Source organism: Bacillus rossius, chromosome 3 (genome assembly GCF_032445375.1).
Source record: "Bacillus rossius redtenbacheri isolate Brsri chromosome 3, Brsri_v3, whole genome shotgun sequence".
Classification (NCBI taxonomy): domain Eukaryota; kingdom Metazoa; phylum Arthropoda; class Insecta; order Phasmatodea; family Bacillidae; genus Bacillus; species Bacillus rossius.
The window spans coordinates 55,899,446-55,918,247 of NC_086332.1; the positions used below are offsets into that span (position 1 = coordinate 55,899,446).

Here is an 18,802-nt window from a genome sequence, read left to right on the forward strand (position 1 = left end):
TAGCACTCTATCGTTACCCAGTGTATATAACATTTACTTCCATGTTTTGTGACATTGGATACTCATTCTGTATATTTTTTTCACATTTATACAAAGCGATATTTCCGAATCTTGCTTTGTTGGAATTTTGGTTTTATTTTTTTGAAAGTTATATTTCATTTCGGGAAACTTTTTATTTAAATTAGTGGTAATAGGCCAGAGTTAAAAAAAGGAAGCTCGGTCAATCGGGTACAACAGAAAAAAAAATTGTACTTTTACGAAAGATTCATTTGGAAACCAGTTGCCAAGATATTGTAACTTTGTACAACACATTGCTTTAGTTACTTTTGCTTTTCACGTAAATGTATGGACAGCTTTACAGTACCTATATGTCATTTTGCATTAACATTTTCTGTTCCATTTACGCAAAAAAAAAATACTGTGTACGAGTTTTGACGGTTGACAGCTATCTTTTATTTTTTCGTGTGCTGACAGGTAGGAATATGTCATATGCCAGTCATCGGTAGGCCGCGCACAAGCGAAAGAGGAAGAGGCAGGTGCTGTGCTGGACCACAGGACTGCGAAATGGAGCGAGGCGGCCTTCGGGAGAATGCTGATAGCGGGTGAGTCAGTCACTGTAAGAAAAAGTTTGTACTTTTACAAGGTTAGTCATTGGAAGCTCGGTTGCCAAACGGTATCGCTTGTGAAATTGCAAGGCAGAGCTTTGTGCCATTTCCAATTTTACAAAACTTCGCCTTGCAATTTTACAACTGATTTCGTTGGCAACCGAGTTTCCAATTATTTTCCCTGCAAAAATATACTAAATTTTTTCACAGTGTAGGTTACGGGAGGGAGCGAGGGAACGTGGTCGGCTTGTTAGGCCTCTTGGAGATCCAGTAGTATATGGAGGCGGACGTGAGAAAACCACTCTACGTATTGTAATGTTTTCCTCAACCGCATATCTATAACTATATAGAGTTCCACATAACAGCCTGTTCTATTAGTGTACTCTTGTTATTTTTATGAGTTGATTAGTGCCTTTTTTAACAAGGTTGATTGTGTGAAAATAAAGTATATTAATTACTCGAATTAAAGGAACAATGTATATTTGGGCGCCGTAGCTTACATAAACTAAATTATACTCAGTCAGTAATGTGACACATTAAAACCATTCGATAATATATGGGACTACTAATAGTATATTTCTGTTGAATAACTTATTGAAAATAATGTATACGTACAGTTTTCTGACACAAATATAATAGTTACGGATACCAACGTATGAGTTACTTATATACGTAAAATTACACTATAGATTGTTATGATGAATCAAATTTAGACACTGGACAAATACATAAATTAGTATCTTGCCCCTAGCATAAAACAAATATTGAAACGACATACAAAAGGACCCCTTTATAAATATAGTTGTTAGGTGATTCCTGATAAATATATGTTGTTTTAATTATCATTTTAATGAAATGTTTCTGAGTAAAATTTACAATGTCATATAATAATTGCACGAATATTTGATACTTCTCAATTTAAACATTAGAGTTTACAGTTGACTAATATTACTCGTGCCAAAATGTATTAGCTCAGACGATGAATGAACAGTGAATACTTATCAAATAAGTCCATGCCTCTCTTTACCTACAACCAGTTAAATCTGAGGTCACTATCAATAGTTTATTTTCCTGCTTTAATAACTCATAACTATCTATACCTGATTGATTGCTATACAGGAAATTGTTAATATTTTTTTATTATCTTCCAAGATTTCTTACTCCAACAATATGGTACAGGGAAAAACTAAACTCTAATTAAATGTTGTCCCTGGTTACACAATTTTGAACAGGCCGGCCAAAGCAAATCATTAAGCTATACGTAAGCACAATTTAACATAACTGCAAAGAGAAACATTAAATCCCGACCCTGCACTAAATTAATAGATACTAGCTATAGTTAAAATATTTTTGCCACGCAATATAACCCTACTATTAATGACAATTCAAAATAATATGTGACTTGCTATACTTTAAATAGGAAAAAAATATTTGAAAGACTTATGCGACAAAACGTATTTATAGGGTAAATTTACTAGCCATACTGTAAAAAATACTTTTCTAATTTAGCAAGTTAGCAAATAACATTAATAACCCAATTAATTATGGCAAATATCTTGCTGAGTTAGCACATCTGAAACACTTACAAATTAAATAAATACATTGTATTGATAAACAAAATCATTTAAACAAACAAACTAAATAATTTAAAATACTTCTGTAATAAGTGTATCCTTACAGTGTAGACGTCGACCTTAAGAGAGGGCGGAGTTCTCGAGAGAGACAAGTCATCATGGGTTAGCTTCACCAGAACGGTTGTCATATTTTTCTTTAAATAAATGTAGGTAAGAAAAGTGCTAGTTATTTAGTAAATACAGTTAATTAAAATTTAGAGACAAGGGGTTAAATTTAAAGTTCTAGAAGAACGAGAGAAATTATTTTCGAGCATCATAAAGAATAATCTCAAGTGACGCTTATAAAGTGGAAAGATAACGCTGTAATCTTTGAAACGTTAAAGCGTGTTAAAAATTAAAAGGATAGTTAAAGTAATTGTTTGACAGCAGGTAGGGTGTATTTTACCCATTTTGAGAATTGCGTTAGTTATTTAATTAATATTAAGTTAATGGGAATAACTATTATTTATAGTGAAGAATAAGTAATGCAATAAAGAATGATCCTAGAAACGAATTCATAACTTTTATTTCTAATTTTATCGAGCTTTTCAAGTAATTAAAAATGAAGGAAGTTTATCTATCAGGAAGAACCCGTTATCTCGAGTTTAGCTTTGCGAGTTTTAATCCCCCTTTGAAGTGTTTGGATTACTTCATTTTTTTTTTCTCTTGCACCAGCTCGACCACGTGTCCAGGAAACCGAGAGTGGCGGAGGATTTATTAATTATTCAGGCCAGATTTGGCTTGCAGTCCTAATTAAATAACTTGTCCCAAGTTAAGGATAAGAATAATCCCCAACCCACTAATCCCCATTCATTAACATCATTAATATCATTCTAATTTTTTTCTCGTAACAATATTATAATTTAAATAAGAGTATTAATCTGAAAAATCTATCATGAGCCTGAGATTTCCCAACAAAACGCAAACAAAACATTTACTTACAGATCTACTATCCGCAAAAATAAAATTGTGTCATTTTCTTTCTTTATTTTATGTGTATTTTCTTGTTTAGTATAAGGAATTCTTTGCATTCATTTATGGAGTTAAATATTTTTTTCAGCTAAGATTATTGACAGCTAACATACATTTTCACGTCAACCTGCAAAATAAAAGCCTTTTGACTAATTTTCTTTCTTACTGCTTCATTTATTCCTATGTTTAATATGCAGTCTGTTAAGGATATGCCTTTTTCCGTTTTAAAGTAATAATGCTTGCGCATGGGTAAATATGTTCACCTTTGGTGAAGACATTATCATCAAAGACTAACACATGAACCTTCATTTCCGCGAACAGCATTTGTAGGTAGCCTATTTATATAATTTTTAAAATGCTGTCTACCGCCAAAACAGCCTTGAAGATATACGGCATGTCCCATAACTTAAGTGTAATACGAAAACTGTTGATAGGCCAGTATATTTTGGTTCTGAATTAGAAAACCAAAATTCAAAAAAGTCTTAGTGTTCGAGTTACAGGCATTTTTACAAAAATATTTAAATCCCCACCCTGCACTAAATTAAAAGACACTATAGTTAAAATATTGATGCCATGCAATCATATATAACTCTACTTTTAATGACAATGCAAAATTATATCTGACTTGCTATACTTTAAAAGGAAAAAAAAAAATTTGAAAGACTTATGCTGCAAAACGTTTTCATCGGGTAAATTTACTAGCCATACTGTAAAAAATACTTTTTTAATTTATCAAGTTACCAAATAAAATTAATAACCAAATTAATTAAATCAAATAACTTGCTGAGCTAGCAATGTATTTATTTTACAGTGTGAATAGTTAAAGTAACCCGATTGAAAATTGTTACCGCGTAAGTCGTGCAAAGAATTTTTTTTTCACCCCAACAGTATAGAATGTTTGAATTTATTTTTAATTTTTATCAATAGTAAGGTTATATATGGTTGCGTTGCAAAAAATGTTTTAGAAAAACTAATACTTTGGTGCAGGGTGTGGATTCAAAAACTTTAGAAAAAGAGCGCCATCACTTTTTAACTTTTTTATTCAGAACCTTAAATAAATGGCCTATAAACCGTTCTTAGCTTGACGTTGAGTTACGGTACAATCTCTGTATAGGTACACTTCATTAGCCGGAGCACAATCGATACTCGCGCAAATTATAAGAACGTAAATCATATCGTGGATCGAAATTCTTGGGCCCAAAAGTTCCATTTATGTGAGTTTTTGGAACTAACCGGTATGAAGAAAAGAGGGCAATATACGGCCAATTGAACAAGGCTCGGTTACACTTCAAATATTCTATAAAAAAAATTACCAACGTAAATACGCTGCTGTGTGTATATAACAAAATAAATTTTCCAATTAGACATTTTCTTTGGTCAATAAGATTTTAACAGCTGCACTAACAGAAATTTACGGTGTTGTTTTATTGCACGGAACTCCCCTCCGTGTCAACCACGTCACCATTTTTTTTAAATATTAATTTTCCATGTGGTTCTTCATGCTTCCTGTATAGCGCGCGCGTCAAACCAAGAACTAACCTAGGACTTGTAATTAGCAACCCTCTCCAACCACTTTTTCACTACAGTGATGAACGTACTATAAATTATTTGCTTTGCAACCGTATATGTTATATGCAAAATTTCAAAATAAGCGATTTTTATGTCACATGTATTTACCAGTATTCAAGTATACTTTTTTTCACTTACTGTATTTTAAGGAATATTAAAGCTTTTCAGGTTAAATGGATAGACATAGTTTTAATTCAGTTACTTTTTTAAATTACAATATCTACTGCAAAACTCATACTTACATTTAGTGTCGTATTATCTAAATCCTACACATTTTCAAGGTCTAGTTAAAAATTATTTTAAGAATGTATATATAAAATTAGGTAATTCTGTTATACATATATTTTACCGTTTTCAGTCACTTAGAAGATAGTGTATATTTTTTATATTTCATCCTTTTTGAACTCTACAAAAATTTGTCAGCCCATTCTGTGCTCCTTTTGACCCAGCGCGGTGCTCGGAGCCGGCTGCCCCCCCCCCCCCCCTCTTCAAGGTTCACATTTCCTGCCATGCGTCAAAACATATTGCGAGCTAGGCTCCATAGTACGGTGGAAACGTGTTGCTCGTAAAGGGAACCGGCTGAGCTGAATAGTAGGCGGAGCTTAATGAACCGATTAGTTCCGACTCTGCACAGCCTAGTTCTAAAAACATTTATCTTCACAATGACGCTTGTGCGTGTATCTACATCGTTAACATATATTCTGAACGAATACAACACTCGTAACAAATGTTTCTCCCAAGAAGATGTTTCCATCTTCTTATACTCATTATCTTCACCTACTTTCCCTTCGGTCCCGCTTCCATCTCACGCTCTTCACCTCCGTGCTAACAGCTCGAAGGTCTTGAATCCCATACCAGCAGGGGCTTAGCCAGGGGGGGGGGGTGGTGGTTAGGGGTTCAACCCCCCTCCCTTAGCACCAAATCTCTCATTAATTTCTTATTCATCACTCAAACAAATTTCATATTAAAATTAATGAAAATTTTACTGTTACAATATTTAAATTTAAGTACCGAAAACTGCTAAAATAACACTATTTTACACCTTAATATCCCAATTTTCACCCGCCGCTTTAATACGGGGGGGGGGGGGCCCATGCTTCTTAACACCCCCCATACACAAATGCTGGCTACGCCACTGCATACCAGGTATCTATATATAAACCGGTGCCCCAAAAGTAAAGCTAATTTGTATTTATTTGTAAAATTTCACAGCTTTATTCAAATTTGTGACATTTTAACAAGAATGTATGGATTAATAAATATTTTTAAAAAATACGTAAACAATGTGTAATTAAAAAATTATAAATAATTACCTACATCATAGTTTGCTTTTTTTAAATAAGTATTTTGTTTCACTTGATCGCCATACACATATCATTTAAATAATATCGTAATAATATAATATACTATTCAACACAAAAATCTGGGTTGTAGCCGTGTTGAAGGCGAAGACATCGCTGACGTTTCGGACGACGTTGCAGTCACCATCATCTCCTGTATGTACCATGCTGACAGAGGGTGTAGTGCCACTTTCTTAGAACCACTGCCTCTCATAACAGTCCACTAATTCGCAAAAATGTTTAACTGGTGTGATATGATAAGTGATAAGTACGTGTCATTCAGTGACAACTGGATATTCTCACTATTAAAGAAATGATTATTGATGCCTACATCGTTAGGTAGTCTAGTGCTGCACGAATCATGTATGTGTCTGGTTTTTTTACATAACCATGTTCAGTGGCTGAATTCCGAATGTTCGTTGAGGAATCCTGTCGGATCGAAAAAAAAAAAAAAAAAAGGTACACTGTGAGGGAACGCAATATTGGATTTCATTGTGAGGTGCGTGCGAGTACGTGTGTGTTAGCATCGTCAGCTCGGAGTTCGTCTCAAGGCGTGTGTCGGGCCGTTCATCAGCCCTCCCCCCCCCCCCCTCCCCAATGCTTGTGGAGGAATCGCGCCGGCCCACAGTAGGAGAAAAGCCCAAAAACCTGGCCAAAACCTCAAATGACCTTTGACGGGAATGAAAATTGGCTTACAGGGGTTTTCAAGGTCGCTGATTACGAATCTGAAAGCCAAATTATCGTAAACAAAATGGCCGATCCAATATGGCTGACATGAATGTTAAAAAGTTGCCAGATGTCGACAAAAATTGGTATTTACGGATTTTCAAGGTCGCTGATTACGAATCCGCAAGCCAAATTATCGTAAAAAAAATGGCCGATCCAATATGGCCGACATGAACGTTAAAAAGTTACCAGATGTTGACAAAAATTGGTATATACGGGTTTTCAAGGTCGCTGATTACCAATCCGATATCTATTGTTTATAACTTGCAACAAAGAGCTTACAGCAAATTGTTATAAACAAAATGGCCGAGTATCCTGCTAAATAGATACATTAATATATTGAAAAAAATCATCATAATAAAATAAACGTGAACAGTGTATTCTACGCAATTATTATTTTTATTTCCAAAATACATACGGAACGTTTCAAAAATAGAATATTTTATTCTTAATCAAAATCGTAATCGGAGTCGGAGTCGGAGTCAGAATCATTATCCGAGTTTGTATCTATTACAACTCCCGGCACGGCTTCAATCTCTGCGCAAAATGCGTCTGCTGCAGCAGTCACTTTAGGAGCGATCAACATCGCTACAGCTTCCGGCGACAAACTCTTCAGCTTCTTCTGTGGTAGTCTTCTGACACTTGAAATGTACGGATCAGAAGTAACTAAGAGCCGATGAAAAACATCTTCCATAGTTTTAACCCTGGAACTTTTTCGCGCAAAATCTTCTCGATATCGTTTGATGTCTTTGTTTCGAGCTTCCTGAGCATCTTCGGATAATTGGCCGATTGGTAATAGAGCATGAGTTATTATCACTGGACCATGAATTAATAGTTTGTGCACCGAAGTAGGCATGGAGTACCAAGGGTATAATGCAACGGTCTTTCTTGCCGTTTCAATAGCATACTGTTCAAATCTTTCACAGTTTATCTCGTGGCCACACGATATAACTTGTAGGATTACGTACAAGCGTTTAATAACTTCTTCGTTGACCCCCGTTATCGCAGCGGAAACCGTCGAATTTTCAAAGAATCGCCGAGCTGTGTTGCCATCATTGCTGCTGCCGTATCCAGGCTTTGGGCGATCGATATTTAGACCCAATTGCTTCTTGAATCCTTCTTGAATGGCCCTCTTGCGTTCCAGGGTAATTTTATTTTCTTCGGCACTTCGAGCTTGCCATTTTTTAATGCCGAGTTTGTAAGACACGTGTAAGCAATACTCGAAGCACCGTATCCACGCGTGCAGCGTCGACAATCCGAACTTCAAATTTGTTTCATTGATTTCCCTTTGCAATACAGTGTCGATGGCATTAAAATCTTTGCTGGTTGCTCCACACAAATAGCACCGTTGAGCAGATTTCGTCAATGATACAGCGTTGCAAACTTTACCATCTATCATGGTGAACAACAACTTGTACATTACGGAGATTTCTTTTCCATCTATTACACTTTCGAATGGACGAAGTGACTGTATTTGTTCTTCAACAATTTGGACTTCATTAAGTGTTGACTCTGTGTCTTCGCGTAGAAACAGTAGTCTGAGCGGTCTACAAAATCGTGGAGACGAGGGTCTGGGGTTCTTCCAAACAACTATTTCTTCCTTCGATTGTTGATCATAACACACGAGTTGTAATGGCACGACTGAAGTAAAGAATACATGCGCATCAGATTTGCTGTCATCACTGAACGTCTGCTTATATTCACTTTGCCCAGAACTTCCATCGCAACCCCACTTGCAAATCAAGTCCATTTTACGAACATTATCTGGAGTCAATCTTTGAATGAGTACATTTTGGACGAGTAAAATACGTTCAACTGTATGATCTAATAGTGCCTGTAGTTGGACTTCTGCACTACTCTCTGTAATCCTGATTGCATCACGTGGTGGATAACAACGCTTTTTTGCTTTCATCACTTTTTCGTAAGACGGATATAGCTTACAGTTATTTTCCTTCCCTAATCTTCTCATTCCCTGGTAAGTACTCTTGGAGAATTTATATTCAATCATAGCGGAAAGTGCAGCCTCTTCGGATAAAGTAATTTCATCCGTTGCTGAGTAAGCTTTACGATACTTGGAAGCTCTTAAAGGACTCGTCATTGTTACGTCCTTAATAACTTTTGCGGCGTCGGATTGTCCTGAAGAGCGAAGGCTCATCTGAGTAGCGTATGCTAACTCGATCGAGTTGAACGATGTACGAATATCTTGGGTCTTCCTTCGTTTAGATCTTTCACTGGACATTGTAAACTCAAGGGACGGGCGGCCGCCCGTATTACCCGGGCTTGTTACTACAGTGTCTGTAGGTGCGGCAAAACATACCTGCTTGCTAAGCCATTCACCGTTATTCTTGAAAAATACACAGGATTTTCTGTGAGCTTGTTGCCACCTCGTTCTCATTTGATTGAAGAGTATCGAAAAAGTCTGTTTCGAGTCCTCAGGCACTACAACTGTACGTCCGGTGTCCTTGGAAATTTTTTCTACCATAAATTCGATCAAGGAAGCGAATTTATCGGATAAATGCTCGCTGATTATCAGAAATACTTCTTTCCTTGTCAGCCCCAATTCTTTGTAACCGGATCCTGTAATAAAGACATAAAATTGTAGAAAATTGGTGTTAAAGGAAAAGATAAAATTTTCAATTAATACAAAAACTTGAACAATGTACATTATTTTACCAAATAAATAACCGCAATAATTGAAATAATTTTAAAAAAATTAGACAGAAAATATTGACATGGATTTGGTTAAAAGAAAGCTTTGCTTACTATATAATATATGTATATTCAAATATTTTATTTGAATGTTATAACATTTCATTCATATTTAAGACATTTTTATGTGGTTGATTTTAATATGTATATATATATATATATGCATACGTATATATCACAATTAAATCACAGAAAATTTATATATATATATATACACACATACATATATATTAAAATAATTTATTTCAAGCGTATAACAGCCGTCTTGTCCGTTATGATGCTACTTCACCCATTCTCAGGTAGAGGCGCAGAGGCTGCTCAATAGTGCCGCGTGCACGCTCGGCTACCGCACGATGCGAAAAAAATCATAACGGACAAGACGCACGTTTTCCGCAGGTAACTCTTGTAAATTTCGAAAGCTTATACATTAAACTAAAGGCCGAGACTAGGAGCTTTGCAAAATGTGACAAAATATATAACTTTTCGGACCGTTGAAAATATAAGTTTTCAAAATTATTCAATTTTATTTATGCCGAAGGCTATACTACATTTCAATCATTTATACATAAACTTTAGATTCAACCGATGTAAAAACATGTTCTACATACCTCCAGAAGTCATATCCATGTTGCAGAATTGAAATTAAACCCGTCACTTTAAAGTTATGGGTTTTTGAAGTCAGCGTTATTTTCGTCTGTTCAGCGCGTGACACGTACACTCTTCACGAACACTAGCTGCCAACTGACGCTGCGGCGCAGGTATACACTTAAAGGGCTTCCCCTTCCACAATAGAATTCAGTTACTAGTCCTCTACCTGAATGACTACTCAACTGACCCTATTTCGAAAATTTATTTTTTGGGGTTTTGGCCAGGTTTTTGGGCTTTTCTCCTACTGTGCGGCCCCGAGTGCACAGGTCACGAGAGGTCACTTGGACTTGCAGAAGAAACCGATGAAGAGCAGAGTTACGCAAGCGGCGAGAGAGAGTGGAGAAATGATATTTGCAGAGAGAGAGTAGGAGCACCCAGCGACCGAAGCTGTAGACGCCGATCCGTGCGCAAGACAATACACATAGAATGTTTAAGGAACCGAACAGGTCTAAAGGTAGTATCTGAGTATATCGTTTGACTCAATAGACTGAGGCAATACCTAACCGATCCAGAGATCCAGAATGTCGCCTGTTACGATCTTGACCATCCCCATGTCTTCCCCCTACTTAATACCCTCTCCTTCCCCATGCCCTTTCTTCCAGAGTTTAAACTGATGTTGGCAGAACCTCAAACTATTTAATAAGGCGCTCAGACCGATCATAGATCCGTTACAACACTGTATCTACAGTCCGTATAGTAGGCTACTTAGATTGCAGTACAGGGAAAATGGGGTCCACTGTTGTCGAATTGACACCAACCTACTTGTTTACATTAAAAATTGCTATTTTATATACTATCGGTAGTTATAAGTTTTAGAATATTTAAAATTTTAATATTTGTTTATTTTTATAAAACCATAAAAACATTCTAAAAGGAAAATATTATCAATTTATTAATTTTACATGAGAAAATATTTGTAGCAGTTAGTCACTGTAAATACGAATGCATTCCATTAGGTGTGTCAAAAATATTTTAATTAATGATTCAAATACTAAGAAAAACCTAATGAAACCAATATATCGTATTTCTGTTTCATTTTCTTTAGAATAAGATAGATTATCAGATAAAGCTCTTAATGAAAATAAAAATTCTAAATTTCCAAAATTCTAATTTTAATTTTCCTTTACAAAATAGCATGTTTCAGATATATTCTAAAAAAAATATATATTTTTTCATCACAATATAATACCTTTGGATGTATGTGGCAAAATTGCACACTCGAACAAGGACAGAGTTAATATCAGATATCGTGTATTTTTAAGAGACATTAAATGTCCATTAAATTGCGTACTTTGTTTTAGACACGCTGTAGATCAGGTTCAATGAATATTTTTAAAACAACCGAAATCTAAAGATGAGAAAAGCTTTACAAAAGAGTCGATCATATTTTAAAAAAATAAATTAAGAAAAGAACATTCGTAATGAAATTTCCAGTCCGGCTGTCGGGACTGGTAACCGAACCATCGCGCAGTTACTGTCGCTGACGCGCGGAAACTCAAATTGCTGCTCATATCATTCCGTGGAGCAAGCATCCCTCAGCCATGCTCACCGCAGCAGTTTATTTTTTACGACTGCTCGCCTCCTTTCCCATCAACCATTATTCCACCGGCCATCACACAAGTGAGCATAAACGCCGTCGGTCGCGGTCGGTGAATACCGGATGAGTTCGCCCGGCGAGAGAAGACTTGCGGAGGGGTGAAGGAGGGGAATATGAGAAGGGTCGCTTCCCCTATCCGGACCGAAGTTTTATTGGATCAGCGGCAAACAACACCACCCTCCCGTCCTTCAACAATTCACCCGTCGCACACGATCGTAGCCGAATGACATCACGTGCGATGTTCCTACCCCCCCCCCCCCCCCAACCGCCGGGAACAGCTCCCAACAGCCAGGTGTCAAGTCGTATGCTGCAGTCGCAATGAGGAGGCCTTTTCTGTTTATCTCTCGGCGCGGCGACGAGTAAAAGCATCTTGCATTTTTTTACTCGTAAAACTTTATTTTCGAAATGAAACTTCTATGCTGGGGGGGGGGGGGGCCTACAATTTTCGAGCGTTACGAAAATTCCGATCGCATGAGGGGAACAGTTAGGCACGAGGAGGGGGAACCGGTAGAGGAGGAGAGTGCGTCAGTGGCGACGTCAATCCAACGCATTCGCTAGCGTTCGAATGGGAACACGGCAAAGAAAGGGGTGATAGGTAAGCGGAGCATGCTATATGCTAGTTGTAACGGTCGGTTGAGGTGTGGCAGGGGAGAGGTAGAAATGACGCAGCAGTGAAGCTATGGGACTTTCGTAACACTGTTTGTGTTTGTCTACTCCTCAGTTTTTTTTTTCCCCGAGATCATAGGTACCCGTATCGTTGGTATTCTCAATTATCATCCTTGTTAAATAGCAAAATACTAATAATTGATCTATGTCCATGACCAATAAGCAAGAAGTTTCAATGCTTTCACGCGTGGACTCCACGCATACTTTTTTTTTTTTTTTATCTAATTGGAAATAAAAATAAACGTCGATGACAAAAATACTTATAACCAAGTAGTTGGTAATTAACCTGGCAGTTAATGTCATTAAAAATAGTAAACTAATTATTTTTAACTGAAAAAATTGTATTGTTTAAAAAAAGGAAAATTAGAAGAAGGGCACATAACAGGTAAATTAGAAAAAAAAATTATACATCGCCATGCCCAAAGATTATGTTCAAAAAGACAAGCAACAAATGAGAAGAAAAGAAAGTGATATTTATAGATGAATTTTAACGGTACTCTGTTTAATAAAACAAGAGTTCAAATGAAAATGATTCGTGCATAACTAATGTATAAGAACCTGCCGTATGCCTACATTTCTTCAGGTGATGGCAAAGCTCACTCCCCGAAATCAGTTTGAGATAACGACTTCATAGGATTATAAACAAATATGAGTTAATACAGACTGAGAATTGTAAACAAATACATGCTATGAGTGCTCTTAAAGTTTTATATGTTTTATACAAATATTTAAAAAAATGTGTATATATGTATCATTAAATTAAGGTTTTAGTGAGAGAAAAAATAATTAAATAGCATGCTATTATTAAAGCATTACCAAAGAATTTTAATTTTTTTCCAAACTATATATATTCACTTTTACTTATTGAATTTTATATTTAGTAATCTTTCAGGTTAATGTTTCAGTAATTCCATAGAACTCTAAATCTAACGTATGCGGAAACTTTAGAGTATTAACTGTTTAGTAAATGTTAACAAGATGGGCGTATTTTAATCATTCATTGTCGAAAATCAGCTCCAAAGCAGGAGTTTTATCGTAACCGTTTATTAATAGTTTAACAATTCCTGTTGTTTCTTGCTGCTGATTGCAATCTGCCTTTGATAGTGACAAGCAACGTTTACGATTCAGGCATCGAATTCTATCGGCGGGCGCAGAAAGTAGGTGTGTGATTTGCATCCAGAAATTTTGGTATTTGAAAGGCGACTATTTTATTTACCAGTTAATGTATCATACTTAGCAATAATTTTCAGAATTATAAGTTAAATTTCGGGTCCTTAAAGTTTATATGCGTCATAAACAACATGAAAACACATGAATTTGCTCGTTACCGAGGTTAGATCTTTACACATCACTGGCGAGTATTGAAAGACCCGCTAACATTGTTTTTCTAATAGGTGTCCTAAAATTATTATTTCTATGTCATGTCCAGGCTCATAACCGAGAAGTTTTGCTATGAAAAACAATTTAAATTTTAGCAAACCTCAACTCCTAAGGTCTGAAGAGTGATTAAGCAAACTTGCTTCGAATAACCAAAACTTACTTAAGTTTCTGTTCCTTTAAGTGGGATTACTAATGTAAAATTTTATTGTATGTATTATCTACACTGGGAGTTAGTTTATATTGTCTAAGTTTTGTTGGTATTCTTAATGAAATTAAAACTAAAGAATTAAGAAGTATGCAAATATTTGCAACCATAATACCGTTAGATTAGTTACATTTTTTTGTCTTTCTTGCAAAAATTTTCTTTAGGAATATACTAATTGGAGCGAAGATATTTTAAAATATTATTGAATGAAAATTTTATTCTACGTGAAGTTATGATATTTTAACATTCATTTTGAAAAAAAAATATGTTTTACAAATTTTATGTGTTTCAAGTTGTGAAAAATCTTACAACCTATTAACTGTATGTATTATATATTTATATGTGTGTTTGTGTGTAATGACCCTTATCACCATAATTTTTATGTATTAGTCTTTTGATAATTTTTATATAATTGTATTTCATGTTTTAGATATAATTTATGGCTTAATTAATTTTTAACTTTCATTTAAGCTAGGTGTCGTTAGTTCTATAAAATTGGTAGCCTGTATTGCGCTTATTGAGTGCTAATCGTTTTTTTTTAAATATATATAGTTTTATAGATTTTGGAGGATGTATTAATAAACTCCAAATTAGTTCTAGCTGCTACATGGAATTAGGTAGCGAAAAAGACATCTTCAATTGACTGTATATTTGCGCAGCAGTGGTTCCTTTTAGTGCAGCAGTGAAGCGCGCGAGTAACATCACGACGTGTCAGCTGCTGTACAGGGACGTAACCAGAGGAGGGCAACGGAGCTTGTCCCCGGTCGCCACATTTGGAGGGGGGGAGGGATAAACTGACAGAGCAATTATTACTGTACTATAGATATTTAGGTACTTGAATATCGATCGTTGTGTTAAAACAAAGAAAACAGATGAACTGCACTATATGTGTAGAAAGATACATGTATATCGACACAACGTCTAAAATTTAAGAACTGGTATTTTCCGCGTACAATCGAACTTGCGATGTATTAAAAATGAAATGACTGAAAATAAATTTACTAACGATCCAAGTTGAATCAAATATATTTGGAATAGTGGAATTAATATGTGGTGGCGATGTGAGGTTTTGTCGGGAAAGGTTTCGGTTTGGTTGGTTTGGAAAAAAAAAAGGGGGAGGGGGGGTAGGGTGCCAAGATAGGTTCGTGCCTCGGGTGGAAACTAGTCTATTTACGTTCCTGCTGCTGTACTGTCGACAAGGGGGGAGAGGGGAGGCGAGTCGGGCCTGCTGGCGGGTGCGCGGCGCGCGGAAAACTTCCCGTACAGAAGCGAAATGGAGGGCCGGTGGCCTCACCATGAACACCTGGGCTGCTTCGGTGGGGTGTCGTGAGGCACATCTTTTGATACGTGTGCCGGGAAGGCACACTGTTCGGACGGCGGCGACTACGTCAGACTAAGTAAGTTACGCCCACCATATGATTACAGCCACCATTGAAGATTTTGGGCTCCAGCTGTTTTCTTCGTTTTTTTTTTTTCGCGCCGATAGCTTCGTAATGAAATAAAACTTTGATTTAAGTGAAGCTTTTTTTTGGCCAACGTGTTTGGGAGTAACTTTGCATGTGGGTGGTGTTCTCTCATTTAAGGCCAAGTTTGTGAAAATGGTTTGGATGCAATTTGTTATTTTTTGGAAACGTTTGGCGGAACGTTTCCCATTCAGCGTGGCCTAAGAAAATCACGATTAATTAGAGTACGCACGTGCCAACGAACATTGTTTTTTTTTCCCCCTAAACAGAGATAACTTTCTCTTAATTTGAGTGTAATGTACGAGGGTAGTAAAAAAGAATTTTAAGTTTTACGTAGGAGTTTATTTAAACTTATTTTAGATTTATTTTATTGGTATATTCTATTTAACGTATTTTTTTTGTGTGTTTTAGCTTGTACTATTTTATTGATTCCATTATTAGGGATGCATGCATTTCTTTTACCTGTAAATTTATCTATGTTATATACTTTCAAATGATTCTCTTATAACGTCATCTCATTTCCACTTTGTACTGTATGTAATTGTATAATGTTTCTAGCCATTTTGTAAATTATATAAATACAGTAGCTAACCTCTTTTCACACCTTCGTCAACTTGGTGTCCAGACTGCTTAAATCTTTGATTTTAGAAGAATCCTGTTGTGGGAGAGCGTGGCTTGTATTACGAATTCGTTAGAGAAAAATTCAAAAAAGTTTAACCAGCTGTTAAGACACGTAGACGCAACTCCCAGTGGGTTGTTTGAGCTGTGTTTACTCACCCGGGAAGCAAGTAATTTTCACAAAGTGTTAAAATAATTTTCAACCCACAAACCACTTTTAAAATAAGATATATTAATTTTGTTAATTGGCTAACATTTAGTAATGCAGTTAAATCATTCCCCTATCTAATCACACATTATCTATTTGGCTATAGTTTAGGTCTTTATCATAACACATGATGATTCTTTGATTTCAATGGTTGATGGTTAAAATCTCCAGCCATCGCTATAGAAATATTGCCAAGGTGTGGCTGGTGCCTTCCGCAACAAAACACCCAGGCTAAAAATTTCGCTATTAAACCTTGCCTTCCAGGAACTCAATCACTGAGCCTAACAGGTCGTTACTACATAAATATATTACCCACAGAAAAAAATTCTGAACTTTTACAAAAGATACCTTTGGAAACCAGTTTACAGAAATAAAGTTTATAATACTGCAAGAAAGATACTGTAACTTTGTACAAAACATAATCTGGCTTTTTCCTTGTATAAATGAAATAAGTTCATTGAGGTAATACTTAAGTTCGTAATTTCTTACAAAGGTTGGCGTATAATTTCTTATTTTAATTGATGTTTCATTCGAGCATAATTTATTTAAAAATGGAAAAGAAAATATAATATTCAATAATTTTCATTATGCTTATTAATGTGCGCAGTTTATACTAGTTTACAAATAACTATTATAACTATTCGAGGTACTGGGACAACACGAAACATAATGCCGGGGTAAGAATCCGAACCCATTATTACTGCGAACACTATTTTGTAATCATACAGCTGTTATCATTTTAAGGTACAAATTAAAAAATATATGTAATTTTTTACATAAATATTTCTGTTACATTTACAGAAACAAATGGCAATAATATTGGATTTTAAACTCCCATTTATTACGTAACAGATTTAATGAAGTTACAGATTATTATATTTTCATGCATAATCGCCGATAAAGGTATCTTTTCAAGAAAAAAACGTATTCAAAATGAGATAAGCCTACATTTCAGTAATTCTGGTATATTCTTTGAAGCAAATATAAAAAAGTCGATGATGGAAATGTTAAACCTTACCTTCTCTACCCATTGAAAAATATCCCTTTAAGAGTTCTAAATAATCGAGCTCATTTTAACTCTCGAAAGGAGTGGAAGGAAATCAAAAGGATCATAATTAAAACGTAGGCAAGCTGAAACTCGCAAGTAGTTCAAGGAGTGTTGCGTGGTCGTAACTTCCGAACTCGCGAAAACAACTGCAAATGACCTCCATTAGCCCCGACCACGGGGTCGTGTTACACGAAGAACTTGTTGGTGTTAAAGTTTCTTAGGTGATTGCAAGTACAAGCAGATTCAAACTCGCCGGAGACCACGGAAACCTATCATGTTCTACGCACGTGCAGATTCAAGGCAATGCGTTAACTTTGTGAGATGCTTCTTGGACAAAATTTCCATTTTTTTTCTTAAGTGAAACCTAAGAGTGTTATAGGTACTTAAAATTATAATTTGCGCGTGTATATCTTTAAAAAAAACCCAAATTTTGCGGAACAAATATTTAAGAAATTGTTAAAATATATGTTGATACGTGATAGTTTTTCCTAGTAATATTATAATTGTTCACTTTAAAAGAAGAATTGGACATCATTTTTTGACTAGTCGTATCCATTATTCTCTCCAATAAAAAACATAAATATTTTAATCTTTTTGGAACTGATACTTGTGAAACATTTTAAAGAAAACTTTGGTTTTAAGTTAAAACACTTTATTTATTTTTTCTTTTACATTTTGTTAACAATTGCGTTTTCCAGCTCCTTCTTTATGCTGTATCTTCCTTTAGCTAATTAAAATTACAACATAATACACTCTTCATCTTTTCACACAACATAACTAGGTGCTTAAATTATCATACTATTGTGCGAAACCCTTAACTTAAACATGCACTGTTTCGCAAAAAAAAACTCACCTGTGTGTGTTCCGATAGTATTGCTTTTTGGTTTACTTTTATTATAATTAGTAAATGGATTTTTAGCTTTTATATAAGCTTACTGTAAAATCCCAAGTTGATTTATTTGAAAGGAATTCCTGTAGGTTCGTGCTCTCTAATTTAATTTTTTTTTTCAAAAATGCCTTCTTAAACCATAAATCCACTAAGCATTGCCTTTATTGAAGTTTTATTACAACATAATTAAGTACATTAGAGTACAACAAAAATTATACTATATTATATTGCGAATTGTTAACTCACGTTAAGTTAATGTTTGTGTTACTAACTGTAAATAATTTTAAATTAAATTTACAAAAACTGCAGTAAAATTTAAAAATGCACGCATGTTATGACATATTCTCATAGGTGTCTAAAAAATTTTGTTTAGAATTATCTGAATTGTATTTTACTTGCATGGGAAAATAATAATTACTTAACTCAACGGCACTGTAGTAAATGTAAGTACTGAAAAAAGGACTTGTTTAAATGATAAAATTTTAATCAACGAGTTTTATATACGTGATATTTTCCATGCTATTAGATTAAGGAAAAAACAGAAAA

The 18,802-nt window shown here is 35.2% G+C and overlaps 1 protein-coding gene across 5 annotated transcripts in view; it reads right to left on the minus strand.

Annotated features, from left to right (window-relative positions):
- The window catches only part of LOC134530713 (uncharacterized), a 451,350-nt gene that overhangs the window by 346,361 nt on the left and 86,187 nt on the right, over positions 1-18,802 (minus strand). The window lies entirely within an intron of this gene.